This window comes from Triturus cristatus, chromosome 1_1 (genome assembly GCF_964204655.1).
Source record: "Triturus cristatus chromosome 1_1, aTriCri1.1, whole genome shotgun sequence".
NCBI classification, from domain to species: Eukaryota; Metazoa; Chordata; class Amphibia; order Caudata; family Salamandridae; genus Triturus; species Triturus cristatus.
Genome location: NC_140579.1, coordinates 1,075,721,740 through 1,075,739,592, shown reverse-complemented (window position 1 = coordinate 1,075,739,592; position 17,853 = coordinate 1,075,721,740).

Sequence of the window (17,853 nt, the reverse complement as noted above, 5' to 3'; positions counted from 1 at the left end):
CACCATGGTCTGTTACCCAGAATCCCTTGCAAACGTAAAAAATTGACAAAAAAAACACATTTTCCCCACATTTCTGTGATGGAAAGTTCTGGAATCTGCGTGGATCCACAAATTTCCACCCACCCCGTGTTCCCCAAAGTGCTACGAGAAAAATGGTACCTCACTTGTGCGGGTCGGCCTAGTGCCCGCGACAGGAAACGGCGCAAAACGCAACGTGGTTTTGCAGTGAAAAATGACCCTTTTTTTGGCAAAGTGACTAGTTGTAGATTTTGAACCCTAGCCCTGCCGGCACCTAGGGAAACCTAGCAAACCTATACATTTTTGAAAACTAGACACCCAGGGGAATCCAGGATGGGGTGACTTGACTGCCTCCCACCATGGTCTGTTACCCAGAATCCCTTGCAAACGTAAAAAATTGACAAAAAAAACACATTTTCCCCACATTTCTGTGATGGAAAGTTCTGGAATCTGCGTGGATCCACAAATTTCCACCCACCCCGTGTTCCCCAAAGTCCTACGAGAAAAATGGTACCTCACTTGTGCGGGTCGGCCTAGTGCCCGCGACAGGAAACGGCGCAAAACGCAACGTGGTTTTGCAGTGAAAAATGACCCTTTTTTTGGCAAAGTGACTAGCTGTAGATTTTGAACCCTAGCCCTGCCGGCACCTAGGGAAACCTAGCAAACCTATACATTTTTGAAAACTAGACACCCAGGGGAATCCAGGATGGGGTGACTTGACTGCCTCCCACCATGGTCTGTTACCCAGAATCCCTTGCAAACGTAAAAAATTGACAAAAAAAACACATTTTCCCCACATTTCTGTGATGGAAAGTTCTGGAATCTGCGTGGATCCACAAATTTCCACCCACCCCGCGTTTCCCAAAGTCCTACGAGAAAAATGGTACCTCACTTGTGCGGGTCGGCCTAGTGCCCGCGACAGGAAACGGCGCAAAACGCAACGTGGTTTTGCAGCGAAAAATGACCCTTTTTTTGGCAAAGTGACTAGCTGTAGATTTTGAACCCTAGCCCTGCCGGCACCTAGGGAAACCTAGCAAACCTATACATTTCTGAAAACTAGACACCCAGGGGAATCCAGAATGGGGTGACTTGACTGCCTCCCACCATGGTCTGTTACCCAGAATCCCTTGCAAACGTAAAAAATTGACAAAAAAAACACATTTTCCCCACATTTCTGTGATGGAAAGTTCTGGAATCTGCGTGGATCCACAAATTTCCACCCACCCCGCGTTTCCCAAAGTCCTACGAGAAAAATGGTACCTCACTTGTGCGGGTCGGCCTAGTGCCCGCGACAGGAAACGGCGCAAAACGCAACGTGGTTTTGCAGCGAAAAATGACCCTTTTTTTGGCAAAGTGACTAGCTGTAGATTTTGAACCCTAGCCCTGCCGGCACCTAGGGAAACCTAGCAAACCTATACATTTTTGAAAACTAGACACCCAGGGGAATCCAGGATGGGGTGACTTGACTGCCTCCCACCATGGTCTGTTACCCAGAATCCCTTGCAAACTTGCAAACGTAAAAAAATTGACAAAAAAAACACATTTTCCCCACATTTCTGTGATGGAAAGTTCTGGAATCTGCGTGGATCCACAAATTTCCACCCACCCCGCGTTCCCCAAAGTCCTACGAGAAAAATGGTACCTCACTTGTGCGGGTCGGCCTAGTGCCCGCGACAGGAAACGGCGCAAAACGCAACGTGGTTTTGCAGCGAAAAATGACCCTTTTTTTGGCAAAGTGACTAGCTGTAGATTTTGAACCCTAGCCCTGCCGGCACCTAGGGAAACCTAGCAAACCTATACATTTCTGAAAACTAGACACCCAGGGGAATCCAGGATGGGGTGACTTGACTGCCTCCCACCATGGTCTGTTACCCAGAATCCCTTGCAAACGTAAAAAATTGACAAAAAAAACACATTTTCCCCACATTTCTGTGATGGAAAGTTCTGGAATCTGCGTGGATCCACAAATTTCCACCCACCCTGCGTTCCCCAAAGTCCTACGAGAAAAATGGTACCTCACTTGTGCGGGTCGGCCTAGTGCCCGCGACAGGAAACGGCGCAAAACGCAACGTGGTTTTGCAGCGAAAAATGACCCTTTTTTTGGCAAAGTGACTAGCTGTAGATTTTGAACCCTAGCCCTGCCGGCACCTAGGGAAACCTAGCAAACCTATACATTTTTGAAAACTAGACACCCAGGGGAATCCAGGATGGGGTGACTTGACTGCCTCCCACCATGGTCTGTTACCCAGAATCCCTTGCAAACGTAAAAAATTGACAAAAAAAACACATTTTCCCCACATTTCTGTGATGGAAAGTTCTGGAATCTGCGTGGATCCACAAATTTCCACCCACCCCGCGTTCCCCAAAGTCCTACAAGAAGAATGGTACCTCACTTGTGCGGGTCGGCCTAGTGCCCGCGACAGGAAACGGCGCAAAACGCAACGTGGTTTTGCAGTGAAAAATGACCCTTTTTTTGGCAAAGTGACTAGCTGTAGATTTTGAACCCTAGCCCTGCCGGCACCTAGGGAAACCTAGCAAACCTATACATTTTTGAAAACTAGACACCCAGGGGAATCCAGGATGGGGTGACTTGACTGCCTCCCACCATGGTCTGTTACCCAGAATCCCTTGCAAACGTAAAAAATTGACAAAAAAAACACATTTTCCCCACATTTCTGTGATGGAAAGTTCTGGAATCTGCGTGGATCCACAAATTTCCACCACCCCCGCGTTCCCCAAAGTCCTACGAGAAAAATGGTACCTCACTTGTGCGGGTCGGCCTAGTGCCCGCGACAGGAAACGGCGCAAAACGCAACGTGGTTTTGCAGTGAAAAATGACCCTTTTTTTGGCAAAGTGACTAGCTGTAGATTTTGAACCCTAGCCCTGCCGGCACCTAGGGAAACCTAGCAAACCTATACATTTTTGAAAACTAGACACCCAGGGGAATCCAGGATGGGGTGACTTGATTGCCTCCCACCATGGTCTGTTACCCAGAATCCCTTGCAAACGTAAAAAATTGACAAAAAAAAACACATTTTCCCCACATTTCTGTGATGGAAAGTTCTGGAATCTGCGTGGATCCACAAATTTCCACCCACCCCGCGTTCCCCAAAGTCCTTCGAGAAAAATGGTACCTCACTTGTGCGGGTCGGCCTAGTGCCCGCGACAGGAAACGGCGCAAAACGCAACGTGGTTTTGCAGTGAAAAATGACCCTTTTTTTTGGCAAAGTGACTAGCTGTAGATTTTGAACCCTAGCCCTGCCGGCACCTAGGGAAACCTAGCAAACCTATACATTTTTGAAAACTAGACACCCAGGGGAATCCAGGATGGGGTGACTTGACTGCCTCCCACCATGGTCTGTTACCCAGAATCCCTTGCAAACGTAAAAAATTGACAAAAACAACACATTTTCCCCACATTTCTGTGATGGAAAGTTCTGGAATCTGCGTGGATCCACAAATTTCCACCCACCCCGTGTTCCCCAAAGTCCTACGAGAAAAATGGTACCTCACTTGTGCGGGTCGGCCTAGTGCCCGCGACAGGAAACGGCGCAAAACGCAACGTGGTTTTGCAGTGAAAAATGACCCTTTTTTTGGCAAAGTGACTAGCTGTAGATTTTGAACCCTAGCCCTGCCGGCACCTAGGGAAACCTAGCAAACCTATACATTTTTGAAAACTAGACACCCAGGGGAATCCAGGATGGGGTGACTTGACTGCCTCCCACCATGGTCTGTTACCCAGAATCCCTTACAAACGTAAAAAATTGACAAAACAAACAAATTTTCCCCACATTTCTGTGATGGAAAGTTCTGGAATCTGCGTGGATCCACAAATTTCCACCCACCCCGCGTTCCCCAAAGTCCTACGAGAAAAATGGTACCTCACTTGTGCGGGTCGGCCTAGTGCCCGCGACAGGAAACGGCGCAAAACGCAACGTGGTTTTGCAGCGAAAAATGACCCTTTTTTTGGCAAAGTGACTAGCTGTAGATTTTGAACCCTAGCCCTGCCGGCACCTAGGGAAACCTAGCAAACCTATACATTTTTGAAAACTAGACACCCAGGGGAATCCAGGATGGGGTGACTTGATTGCCTCCCACCATGGTCTGTTACCCAGAATCCCTTGCAAACGTAAAAAATTGACAAAAAAAACACATTTTCCCCACATTTCTGTGATGGAAAGTTCTGGAATCTGCGTGGATCCACAAATTTCCACCCACCCCGTGTTCCCCAAAGTCCTACGAGAAAAATGGTACCTCACTTGTGCGGGTCGGCCTAGTGCCCGCGACAGGAAACGGCGCAAAACGCAACGTGGTTTTGCAGTGAAAAATGACCCTTTTTTTGGCAAAGTGACTAGCTGTAGATTTTGAACCCTAGCCCTGCCGGCACCTAGGGAAACCTAGCAAACCTATACATTTTTGAAAACTAGACACCCAGGGGAATCCAGGATGGGGTGACTTGACTGCCTCCCACCATGGTCTGTTACCCAGAATCCCTTGCAAACGTAAAAAATTGACAAAAAAAACACATTTTCCCCACATTTCTGTGATGGAAAGTTCTGGAATCTGCGTGGATCCACAAATTTCCACCCACCCCGTGTTCCCCAAAGTGCTACGAGAAAAATGGTACCTCACTTGTGCGGGTCGGCCTAGTGCCCGCGACAGGAAACGGCGCAAAACGCAACGTGGTTTTGCAGTGAAAAATGACCCTTTTTTTGGCAAAGTGACTAGTTGTAGATTTTGAACCCTAGCCCTGCCGGCACCTAGGGAAACCTAGCAAACCTATACATTTTTGAAAACTAGACACCCAGGGGAATCCAGGATGGGGTGACTTGACTGCCTCCCACCATGGTCTGTTACCCAGAATCCCTTGCAAACGTAAAAAATTGACAAAAAAAACACATTTTCCCCACATTTCTGTGATGGAAAGTTCTGGAATCTGCGTGGATCCACAAATTTCCACCCACCCCGTGTTCCCCAAAGTCCTACGAGAAAAATGGTACCTCACTTGTGCGGGTCGGCCTAGTGCCCGCGACAGGAAACGGCGCAAAACGCAACGTGGTTTTGCAGTGAAAAATGACCCTTTTTTTGGCAAAGTGACTAGCTGTAGATTTTGAACCCTAGCCCTGCCGGCACCTAGGGAAACCTAGCAAACCTATACATTTTTGAAAACTAGACACCCAGGGGAATCCAGGATGGGGTGACTTGACTGCCTCCCACCATGGTCTGTTACCCAGAATCCCTTGCAAACGTAAAAAATTGACAAAAAAAACACATTTTCCCCACATTTCTGTGATGGAAAGTTCTGGAATCTGCGTGGATCCACAAATTTCCACCCACCCCGCGTTTCCCAAAGTCCTACGAGAAAAATGGTACCTCACTTGTGCGGGTCGGCCTAGTGCCCGCGACAGGAAACGGCGCAAAACGCAACGTGGTTTTGCAGCGAAAAATGACCCTTTTTTTGGCAAAGTGACTAGCTGTAGATTTTGAACCCTAGCCCTGCCGGCACCTAGGGAAACCTAGCAAACCTATACATTTCTGAAAACTAGACACCCAGGGGAATCCAGAATGGGGTGACTTGACTGCCTCCCACCATGGTCTGTTACCCAGAATCCCTTGCAAACGTAAAAAATTGACAAAAAAAACACATTTTCCCCACATTTCTGTGATGGAAAGTTCTGGAATCTGCGTGGATCCACAAATTTCCACCCACCCCGCGTTTCCCAAAGTCCTACGAGAAAAATGGTACCTCACTTGTGCGGGTCGGCCTAGTGCCCGCGACAGGAAACGGCGCAAAACGCAACGTGGTTTTGCAGCGAAAAATGACCCTTTTTTTGGCAAAGTGACTAGCTGTAGATTTTGAACCCTAGCCCTGCCGGCACCTAGGGAAACCTAGCAAACCTATACATTTTTGAAAACTAGACACCCAGGGGAATCCAGGATGGGGTGACTTGACTGCCTCCCACCATGGTCTGTTACCCAGAATCCCTTGCAAACTTGCAAACGTAAAAAATTGACAAAAAAAACACATTTTCCCCACATTTCTGTGATGGAAAGTTCTGGAATCTGCGTGGATCCACAAATTTCCACCCACCCCGCGTTCCCCAAAGTCCTACGAGAAAAATGGTACCTCACTTGTGCGGGTCGGCCTAGTGCCCGCGACAGGAAACGGCGCAAAACGCAACGTGGTTTTGCAGCGAAAAATGACCCTTTTTTTGGCAAAGTGACTAGCTGTAGATTTTGAACCCTAGCCCTGCCGGCACCTAGGGAAACCTAGCAAACCTATACATTTCTGAAAACTAGACACCCAGGGGAATCCAGGATGGGGTGACTTGACTGCCTCCCACCATGGTCTGTTACCCAGAATCCCTTGCAAACGTAAAAAATTGACAAAAAAAACACATTTTCCCCACATTTCTGTGATGGAAAGTTCTGGAATCTGCGTGGATCCACAAATTTCCACCCACCCTGCGTTCCCCAAAGTCCTACGAGAAAAATGGTACCTCACTTGTGCGGGTCGGCCTAGTGCCCGCGACAGGAAACGGCGCAAAACGCAACGTGGTTTTGCAGCGAAAAATGACCCTTTTTTTGGCAAAGTGACTAGCTGTAGATTTTGAACCCTAGCCCTGCCGGCACCTAGGGAAACCTAGCAAACCTATACATTTTTGAAAACTAGACACCCAGGGGAATCCAGGATGGGGTGACTTGACTGCCTCCCACCATGGTCTGTTACCCAGAATCCCTTGCAAACGTAAAAAATTGACAAAAAAAACACATTTTCCCCACATTTCTGTGATGGAAAGTTCTGGAATCTGCGTGGATCCACAAATTTCCACCCACCCCGCGTTCCCCAAAGTCCTACAAGAAGAATGGTACCTCACTTGTGCGGGTCGGCCTAGTGCCCGCGACAGGAAACGGCGCAAAACGCAACGTGGTTTTGCAGTGAAAAATGACCCTTTTTTTGGCAAAGTGACTAGCTGTAGATTTTGAACCCTAGCCCTGCCGGCACCTAGGGAAACCTAGCAAACCTATACATTTTTGAAAACTAGACACCCAGGGGAATCCAGGATGGGGTGACTTGACTGCCTCCCACCATGGTCTGTTACCCAGAATCCCTTGCAAACGTAAAAAATTGACAAAAAAAACACATTTTCCCCACATTTCTGTGATGGAAAGTTCTGGAATCTGCGTGGATCCACAAATTTCCACCACCCCCGCGTTCCCCAAAGTCCTACGAGAAAAATGGTACCTCACTTGTGCGGGTCGGCCTAGTGCCCGCGACAGGAAACGGCGCAAAACGCAACGTGGTTTTGCAGTGAAAAATGACCCTTTTTTTGGCAAAGTGACTAGCTGTAGATTTTGAACCCTAGCCCTGCCGGCACCTAGGGAAACCTAGCAAACCTATACATTTTTGAAAACTAGACACCCAGGGGAATCCAGGATGGGGTGACTTGATTGCCTCCCACCATGGTCTGTTACCCAGAATCCCTTGCAAACGTAAAAAATTGACAAAAAAAAACACATTTTCCCCACATTTCTGTGATGGAAAGTTCTGGAATCTGCGTGGATCCACAAATTTCCACCCACCCCGCGTTCCCCAAAGTCCTTCGAGAAAAATGGTACCTCACTTGTGCGGGTCGGCCTAGTGCCCGCGACAGGAAACGGCGCAAAACGCAACGTGGTTTTGCAGTGAAAAATGACCCTTTTTTTTGGCAAAGTGACTAGCTGTAGATTTTGAACCCTAGCCCTGCCGGCACCTAGGGAAACCTAGCAAACCTATACATTTTTGAAAACTAGACACCCAGGGGAATCCAGGATGGGGTGACTTGACTGCCTCCCACCATGGTCTGTTACCCAGAATCCCTTGCAAACGTAAAAAATTGACAAAAACAACACATTTTCCCCACATTTCTGTGATGGAAAGTTCTGGAATCTGCGTGGATCCACAAATTTCCACCCACCCCGTGTTCCCCAAAGTCCTACGAGAAAAATGGTACCTCACTTGTGCGGGTCGGCCTAGTGCCCGCGACAGGAAACGGCGCAAAACGCAACGTGGTTTTGCAGTGAAAAATGACCCTTTTTTTGGCAAAGTGACTAGCTGTAGATTTTGAACCCTAGCCCTGCCGGCACCTAGGGAAACCTAGCAAACCTATACATTTTTGAAAACTAGACACCCAGGGGAATCCAGGATGGGGTGACTTGACTGCCTCCCACCATGGTCTGTTACCCAGAATCCCTTACAAACGTAAAAAATTGACAAAACAAACAAATTTTCCCCACATTTCTGTGATGGAAAGTTCTGGAATCTGCGTGGATCCACAAATTTCCACCCACCCCGCGTTCCCCAAAGTCCTACGAGAAAAATGGTACCTCACTTGTGCGGGTCGGCCTAGTGCCCGCGACAGGAAACGGCGCAAAACGCAACGTGGTTTTGCAGCGAAAAATGACCCTTTTTTTGGCAAAGTGACTAGCTGTAGATTTTGAACCCTAGCCCTGCCGGCACCTAGGGAAACCTAGCAAACCTATACATTTTTGAAAACTAGACACCCAGGGGAATCCAGGATGGGGTGACTTGACTGCCTCCCACCATGGTCTGTTACCCAGAATCCCTTGCAAACGTAAAAAATTGACAAAAAAAAGACATTTTCCCCACATTTCTGTGATGGAAAGTTCTGGAATCTGCGTGGATCCACAAATTTCCACCCACCCCGCGTTCCCCAAAGTCCTACGAGAAAAATGGTACCTCACTTGTGCGGGTCGGCCTAGTGCCCGCGACAGGAAACGGCGCAAAAGGCAACGTGGTTTTGCAGTGAAAAATTACCCTTTTTTTGGCAAAGTGACTAGCTGTAGATTTTGAACCCTAGCCCTGCCGGCACCTAGGGAAACCTAGCAAACCTATACATTTTTGAAAACTAGACACCCAGGGGAATCCAGGATGGGGTGACTTGACTGCCTCCCACCATGGTCTGTTACCCAGAATCCCTTGCAAACGTAAAAAATTGACAAAAAAAAACACATTTTCCCCACATTTCTGTGATGGAAAGTTCTGGAATCTGCGTGGATCCACAAATTTCCACCACCCCCGCGTTCCCCAAAGTCCTACGAGAAAAATGGTACCTCACTTGTGCGGGTCGGCCTAGTGCCCGCGACAGGAAACGGCGCAAAACGCAACGTGGTTTTGCAGTGAAAAATGACCCTTTTTTTGGCAAAGTGACTAGCTGTAGATTTTGAACCCTAGCCCTGCCGGCACCTAGGGAAACCTAGCAAACCTATACATTTTTTAAAACTAGACACCCAGGGGAATCCAGGATGGGGTGACTTGACTGCCTCCCACCATGGTCTGTTACCCAGAATCCCTTGCAAACGTAAAAAATTGACAAAAAAAACACATTTTCCCCTCATTTCTTTGATGGAAAGTTCTGGAATCTGCGTGGATCCACAAATTTCCACCCACCCCGTGTTCCCCAAAGTCCTACGAGAAAAATGGTACCTCACTTGTGCGGGTCGGCCTAGTGCCCGCGACAGGAAACGGCGCAAAACGCAACGTGGTTTTGCAGTGAAAAATGACCCTTTTTTTGGCAAAGTGACTAGCTGTAGATTTTGAACCCTAGCCCTGCCGGCACCTAGGGAAACCTAGCAAACCTATACATTTATGAAAACTAGACACCCAGGGGAATCCAGGATGGGGTGACTTGACTGCCTCCCACCATGGTCTGTTACCCAGAATCCCTTGCAAACGTAAAACATTGACAAAAAAAACACATTTTCCCCACATTTCTGTGATGGAAAGTTCTGGAATCTGCGTGGATCCACAAATTTCCACCCACCCCGCGTTCCCCAAAGTCCTACGAGAAAAATGGTACCTCACTTGTGCGGGTCGGCCTAGTGCCCGCGACAGGAAACGGCGCAAAACGCAACGTGGTTTTGCAGCGAAAAATGACCCTTTTTTTGGCAAAGTGACTAGCTGTAGATTTTGAACCCTAGCCCTGCCGGCACCTAGGGAAACCTAGCAAACCTATACATTTTTGAAAACTAGACACCCAGGGGAATCCAGGATGGGGTGACTTGATTGCCTCCCACCATGGTCTGTTACCCAGAATCCCTTGCAAACGTAAAAAATTGACAAAAAAAACACATTTTCCCCACATTTCTGTGATGGAAAGTTCTGGAATCTGCGTGGATCCACAAATTTCCACCCACCCCGTGTTCCCCAAAGTCCTACGAGAAAAATGGTACCTCACTTGTGCGGGTCGGCCTAGTGCCCGCGACAGGAAACGGCGCAAAACGCAACGTGGTTTTGCAGTGAAAAATGACCCTTTTTTTGGCAAAGTGACTAGCTGTAGATTTTGAACCCTAGCCCTGCCGGCACCTAGGGAAACCTAGCAAACCTATACATTTTTGAAAACTAGACACCCAGGGGAATCCAGGATGGGGTGACTTGACTGCCTCCCACCATGGTCTGTTACCCAGAATCCCTTGCAAACGTAAAAAATTGACAAAAAAAAGACATTTTCCCCACATTTCTGTGATGGAAAGTTCTGGAATCTGCGTGGATCCACAAATTTCCACCCACCCCGCGTTCCCCAAAGTCCTACGAGAGAAATGGTACCTCACTTGTGCGGGTCGGCCTAGTGCCCGCGACAGGAAACGGCGCAAAACGCAACGTGGTTTTGCAGCGAAAAATGACCCTTTTTTTGGCAAAGTGACTAGCTGTAGATTTTGAACCCTAGCCCTGCCGGCACCTAGGGAAACCTAGCAAACCTATACATTTTTGAAAACTAGACACCCAGGGGAATCCAGGATGGGGTAACTTGACTGCCTCCCACCATGGTCTGTTACCCAGAATCCCTTGCAAACGTAAAAAATTGACAAAAAAAACACATTTTCCCCACATTTCTGTGATGGAAAGTTCTGGAATCTGCGTGGATCCACAAATTTCCACCCACCCCGTGTTCCCCAAAGTGCTACGAGAAAAATGGTACCTCACTTGTGCGGGTCGGCCTAGTGCCCGCGACAGGAAACGGCGCAAAACGCAACGTGGTTTTGCAGTGAAAAATGACCCTTTTTTTGGCAAAGTGACTAGTTGTAGATTTTGAACCCTAGCCCTGCCGGCACCTAGGGAAACCTAGCAAACCTATACATTTTTGAAAACTAGACACCCAGGGGAATCCAGGATGGGGTGACTTGACTGCCTCCCACCATGGTCTGTTACCCAGAATCCCTTGCAAACGTAAAAAATTGACAAAAAAAACACATTTTCCCCACATTTCTGTGATGGAAAGTTCTGGAATCTGCGTGGATCCACAAATTTCCACCCACCCCGTGTTCCCCAAAGTCCTACGAGAAAAATGGTACCTCACTTGTGCGGGTCGGCCTAGTGCCCGCGACAGGAAACGGCGCAAAACGCAACGTGGTTTTGCAGTGAAAAATGACCCTTTTTTTGGCAAAGTGACTAGCTGTAGATTTTGAACCCTAGCCCTGCCGGCACCTAGGGAAACCTAGCAAACCTATACATTTTTGAAAACTAGACACCCAGGGGAATCCAGGATGGGGTGACTTGACTGCCTCCCACCATGGTCTGTTACCCAGAATCCCTTGCAAACGTAAAAAATTGACAAAAAAAACACATTTTCCCCACATTTCTGTGATGGAAAGTTCTGGAATCTGCGTGGATCCACAAATTTCCACCCACCCCGTGTTCCCCAAAGTCCTACAAGAAAAATGGTACCTCACTTGTGCGGGTCGGCCTAGTGCCCGCGACAGAAAACGGCGCAAAACGCAACGTGGTTTTGCAGCGAAAAATGACCCTTTTTTTGGCAAAGTGACTAGCTGTAGATTTTGAACCCTAGCCCTGCCGGCACCTAGGGAAACCTAGCAAACCTATACATTTCTGAAAACTAGACACCCAGGGGAATCCAGAATGGGGTGACTTGACTGCTCCCACCATGGTCTGTTACCCAGAATCCCTTGCAAACGTAAAAAATTGACAAAAAAAACACATTTTCCCCACATTTCTGTGATGGAAAGTTCTGGAATCTGCGTGGATCCACAAATTTCCACCCACCCCGCGTTTCCCAAAGTCCTACGAGAAAAATGGTACCTCACTTGTGCGGGTCGGCCTAGTGCCCGCGACAGGAAACGGCGCAAAACGCAACGTGGTTTTGCAGCGAAAAATGACCCTTTTTTTGGCAAAGTGACTAGCTGTAGATTTTGAACCCTAGCCCTGCCGGCACCTAGGGAAACCTAGCAAACCTATACATTTTTGAAAACTAGACACCCAGGGGAATCCAGGATGGGGTGACTTGACTGCCTCCCACCATGGTCTGTTACCCAGAATCCCTTGCAAACTTGCAAACGTAAAAAATTGACAAAAAAAACACATTTTCCCCACATTTCTGTGATGGAAAGTTCTGGAATCTGCGTGGATCCACAAATTTCCACCCACCCCGCGTTCCCCAAAGTCCTACGAGAAAAATGGTACCTCACTTGTGCGGGTCGGCCTAGTGCCCGCGACAGGAAACGGCGCAAAACGCAACGTGGTTTTGCAGCGAAAAATGACCCTTTTTTTGGCAAAGTGACTAGCTGTAGATTTTGAACCCTAGCCCTGCCGGCACCTAGGGAAACCTAGCAAACCTATACATTTTTGAAAACTAGACACCCAGGGGAATCCAGGATGGGGTGACTTGACTGCCTCCCACCATGGTCTGTTACCCAGAATCCCTTGCAAACGTAAAAAATTGACAAAAAAAACACATTTTCCCCACATTTCTGTGATGGAAAGTTCTGGAATCTGCGTGGATCCACAAATTTCCACCCACCCTGCGTTCCCCAAAGTCCTACGAGAAAAATGGTACCTCACTTGTGCGGGTCGGCCTAGTGCCCGCGACAGGAAACGGCGCAAAACGCAACGTGGTTTTGCAGCGAAAAATGACCCTTTTTTTGGCAAAGTGACTAGCTGTAGATTTTGAACCCTAGCCCTGCCGGCACCTAGGGAAACCTAGCAAACCTATACATTTTTGAAAACTAGACACCCAGGGGAATCCAGGATGCGGTGACTTGACTGCCTCCCACCATGGTCTGTTACCCAGAATCCCTTGCAAACGTAAAAATTTGACAAAAAAAACACATTTTCCCCACATTTCTGTGATGGAAAGTTCTGGAATCTGCGTGGATCCACAAATTTCCACCCACCCCGCGTTCCCCAAAGTCCTACGAGAAGAATGGTACCTCACTTGTGCGGGTCGGCCTAGTGCCCGCGACAGGAAACGGCGCAAAACGCAACGTGGTTTTGCAGTGAAAAATGACCCTTTTTTTGGCAAAGTGACTAGCTGTAGATTTTGAACCCTAGCCCTGCCGGCACCTAGGGAAACCTAGCAAACCTATACATTTTTGAAAACTAGACACCCAGGGGAATCCAGGATGGGGTGACTTGACTGCCTCCCACCATGGTCTGTTACCCAGAATCCCTTGCAAACGTAAAAAATTGACAAAAAAAACACATTTTCCCCACATTTCTGTGATGGAAAGTTCTGGAATCTGCGTGGATCCACAAATTTCCACCACCCCCGCGTTCCCCAAAGTCCTACGAGAAAAATGGTACCTCACTTGTGCGGGTCGGCCTAGTGCCCGCGACAGGAAACGGCGCAAAACGCAACGTGGTTTTGCAGTGAAAAATGACCCTTTTTTTGGCAAAGTGACTAGCTGTAGATTTTGAACCCTAGCCCTGCCGGCACCTAGGGAAACCTAGCAAACCTATACATTTTTGAAAACTAGACACCCAGGGGAATCCAGGATGGGGTGACTTGATTGCCTCCCACCATGGTCTGTTACCCAGAATCCCTTGCAAACGTAAAAAATAGACAAAAAAAAACACATTTTCCCCACATTTCTGTGATGGAAAGTTCTGGAATCTGCGTGGATCCACAAATTTCCACCCACCCCGCGTTCCCCAAAGTCCTTCGAGAAAAATGGTACCTCACTTGTGCGGGTCAGCCTAGTGCCCGCGACAGAAAACGGCGCAAAACGCAACGTGGTTTTGCAGTGAAAAATGACCCTTTTTTTGGCAAAGTGACTAGCTGTAGATTTTGAACCCTAGCCCTGCCGGCACCTAGGGAAACCTAGCAAACCTATACATTTTTGAAAACTAGACACCCAGGGGAATCCAGGATGGGGTGACTTGACTGCCTCCCACCATGGTCTGTTACCCAGAATCCCTTGCAAACGTAAAAAATTTACAAAAACAACACATTTTCCCCACATTTCTGTGATGGAAAGTTCTGGAATCTGCGTGGATCCACAAATTTCCACCCACCCCGCGTTCCCCAAAGTCCTACGAGAAGAATGGTACCTCACTTGTGCGGGTCGGCCTAGTGCCCGCGACAGGAAACGGCGCAAAACGCAACGTGGTTTTGCAGTGAAAAATGACCCTTTTTTTGGCAAAGTGACTAGCTGTAGATTTTGAACCCTAGCCCTGCCGGCACCTAGGGAAACCTAGCAAACCTATACATTTTTGAAAACTAGACACCCAGGGGAATCCAGGATGGGGTGACTTGACTGCCTCCCACCATGGTCTGTTACCCAGAATCCCTTGCAAACGTAAAAAATTGACAAAAAAAACACATTTTCCCCACATTTCTGTGATGGAAAGTTCTGGAATCTGCGTGGATCCACAAATTTCCACCACCCCCGCGTTCCCCAAAGTCCTACGAGAAAAATGGTACCTCACTTGTGCGGGTCGGCCTAGTGCCCGCGACAGGAAACGGCGCAAAACGCAACGTGGTTTTGCAGTGAAAAATGACCCTTTTTTTGGCAAAGTGACTAGCTGTAGATTTTGAACCCTAGCCCTGCCGGCACCTAGGGAAACCTAGCAAACCTATACATTTTTGAAAACTAGACACCCAGGGGAATCCAGGATGGGGTGACTTGATTGCCTCCCACCATGGTCTGTTACCCAGAATCCCTTGCAAACGTAAAAAATAGACAAAAAAAAACACATTTTCCCCACATTTCTGTGATGGAAAGTTCTGGAATCTGCGTGGATCCACAAATTTCCACCCACCCCGCGTTCCCCAAAGTCCTTCGAGAAAAATGGTACCTCACTTGTGCGGGTCAGCCTAGTGCCCGCGACAGAAAACGGCGCAAAACGCAACGTGGTTTTGCAGTGAAAAATGACCCTTTTTTTGGCAAAGTGACTAGCTGTAGATTTTGAACCCTAGCCCTGCCGGCACCTAGGGAAACCTAGCAAACCTATACATTTTTGAAAACTAGACACCCAGGGGAATCCAGGATGGGGTGACTTGACTGCCTCCCACCATGGTCTGTTACCCAGAATCCCTTGCAAACGTAAAAAATTTACAAAAACAACACATTTTCCCCACATTTCTGTGATGGAAAGTTCTGGAATCTGCGTGGATCCACAAATTTCCACCCACCCCGTGTTCCCCAAAGTCCTACGAGAAAAATGGTACCTCACTTGTGCGGGTCGGCCTAGTGCCCGCGACAGGAAACGGCGCAAAACGCAACGTGGTTTTGCAGTGAAAAATGACCCTTTTTTTGGCAAAGTGACTAGCTGTAGATTTTGAACCCTAGCCCTGCCGGCACCTAGGGAAACCTAGCAAACCTATACATTTTTGAAAACTAGACACCCAGGGGAATCCAGGATGGGGTGACTTGACTGCCTCCCACCATGGTCTGTTACCCAGAATCCCTTACAAACGTAAAAAATTGACAAAACAAACAAATTTTCCCCACATTTCTGTGATGGAAAGTTCTGGAATCTGCGTGGATCCACAAATTTCCACCCACCCCGTGTTCCCCAAAGTCCTACGAGAAAAATGGTACCTCACTTGTGCGGGTCGGCCTAGTGCCCGCGACAGGAAACGGCGCAAAACGCAACGTGGTTTTGCAGCGAAAAATGACCCTTTTTTGGGCACAGTGACTAGCTGTAGATTTTGAACCCTAGCCCTGGCGGCACCTAGGGAAACCTAGCAAACCTATACATTTTTGAAAACTAGACACCCAGGGGAATCCAGGATGGGGTGACTTGACTGCCTCCCACCATGGTCTGTTACCCAAAATCCCTTGCAAACGTAAAAAATTGACAAAAAAAAGACATTTTCCCCACATTTCTGTGATGGAAAGTTCTGGAATCTGCGTGGATCCACAAATTTCCACCCACCCCGCGTTCCCCAAAGTCCTACGAGAAAAATGGTACCTCACTTGTGCGGGTCGGCCTAGTGCCCGCGACAGGAAACGGCGCAAAAGGCAACGTGGTTTTGCAGTGAAAAATTACCCTTTTTTTGGCAAAGTGACTAGCTGTAGATTTTGAACCCTAGCCCTGCCGGCACCTAGGGAAACCTAGCAAACCTATACATTTTTGAAAACTAGACACCCAGGGGAATCCAGGATGGGGTGACTTGACTGCCTCCCACCATGGTCTGTTACCCAGAATCCCTTGCAAACGTAAAAAATTGACAAAAAAAAACACATTTTCCCCACATTTCTGTGATGGAAAGTTCTGGAATCTGCGTGGATCCACAAATTTCCACCACCCCCGCGTTCCCCAAAGTCCTACGAGAAAAATGGTACCTCACTTGTGCGGGTCGGCCTAGTGCCCGCGACAGGAAACGGCGCAAAACGCAACGTGGTTTTGCAGTGAAAAATGACCCTTTTTTTGGCAAAGTGACTAGCTGTAGATTTTGAACCCTAGCCCTGCCGGCACCTAGGGAAACCTAGCAAACCTATACATTTTTGAAAACTAGACACCCAGGGGAATCCAGGATGGGGTGACTTGACTGCCTCCCACCATGGTCTGTTACCCAGAATCCCTTGCAAACGTAAAAAATTGACAAAAAAAACACATTTTCCCCACATTTCTTTGATGGAAAGTTCTGGAATCTGCGTGGATCCACAAATTTCCACCCACCCCGTGTTCCCCAAAGTCCTACGAGAAAAATGGTACCTCACTTGTGCGGGTCGGCCTAGTGCCCGCGACAGGAAACGGCGCAAAACGCAACGTGGTTTTGCAGTGAAAAATGACCCTTTTTTTGGCAAAGTGACTAGCTGTAGATTTTGAACCCTAGCCCTGCCGGCACCTAGGGAAACCTAGCAAACCTATACATTTTTGAAAACTAGACACCCAGGGGAATCCAGGATGGGGTGACTTGACTGCCTCCCACCATGGTCTGTTACCCAGAATCCCTTGCAAACGTAAAACATTGACTAAAAAAACACATTTTCCCCACATTTCTGTGATGGAAAGTTCTGGAATCTGCGTGGATCCACAAACTTCCACCCACCCCGCGTTCCCCAAAGTCCTACGAGAAAAATGGTACCTCACTTGTGCGGGTCGGCCTAGTGCCCGCGACAGGAAACGGCGCAAAACGCAACGTGGTTTTGCAGCGAAAAATGACCCTTTTTTGGCAAAGTGACTAGCTGTAGATTTTGAACCCTAGCCCTGCCGGCACCTAGGGAAACCTAGCAAACCTATACATTTTTGAAAACTAGACACCCAGGGGAATCCAGGATGGGGTGACTTGATTGCCTCCCACCATGGTCTGTTACCCAGAATCCCTTGCAAACGTAAAAAATTGACAAAAAAAACACATTTTCCCCACATTTCTGTGATGGAAAGTTCTGGAATCTGCGTGGATCCACAAATTTCCACCCACCCCGCGTTCCCCAAAGTCCTTCGAGAAAAATGGTACCTCACTTGTGCGGGTCGGCCTAGTGCCCGCGACAGGAAACGGCGCAAAACGCAACGTGGTTTTGCAGTGAAAAATGACCCTTTTTTTGGCAAAGTGACTAGCTGTAGATTTTGAACCCTAGCCCTGCCGGCA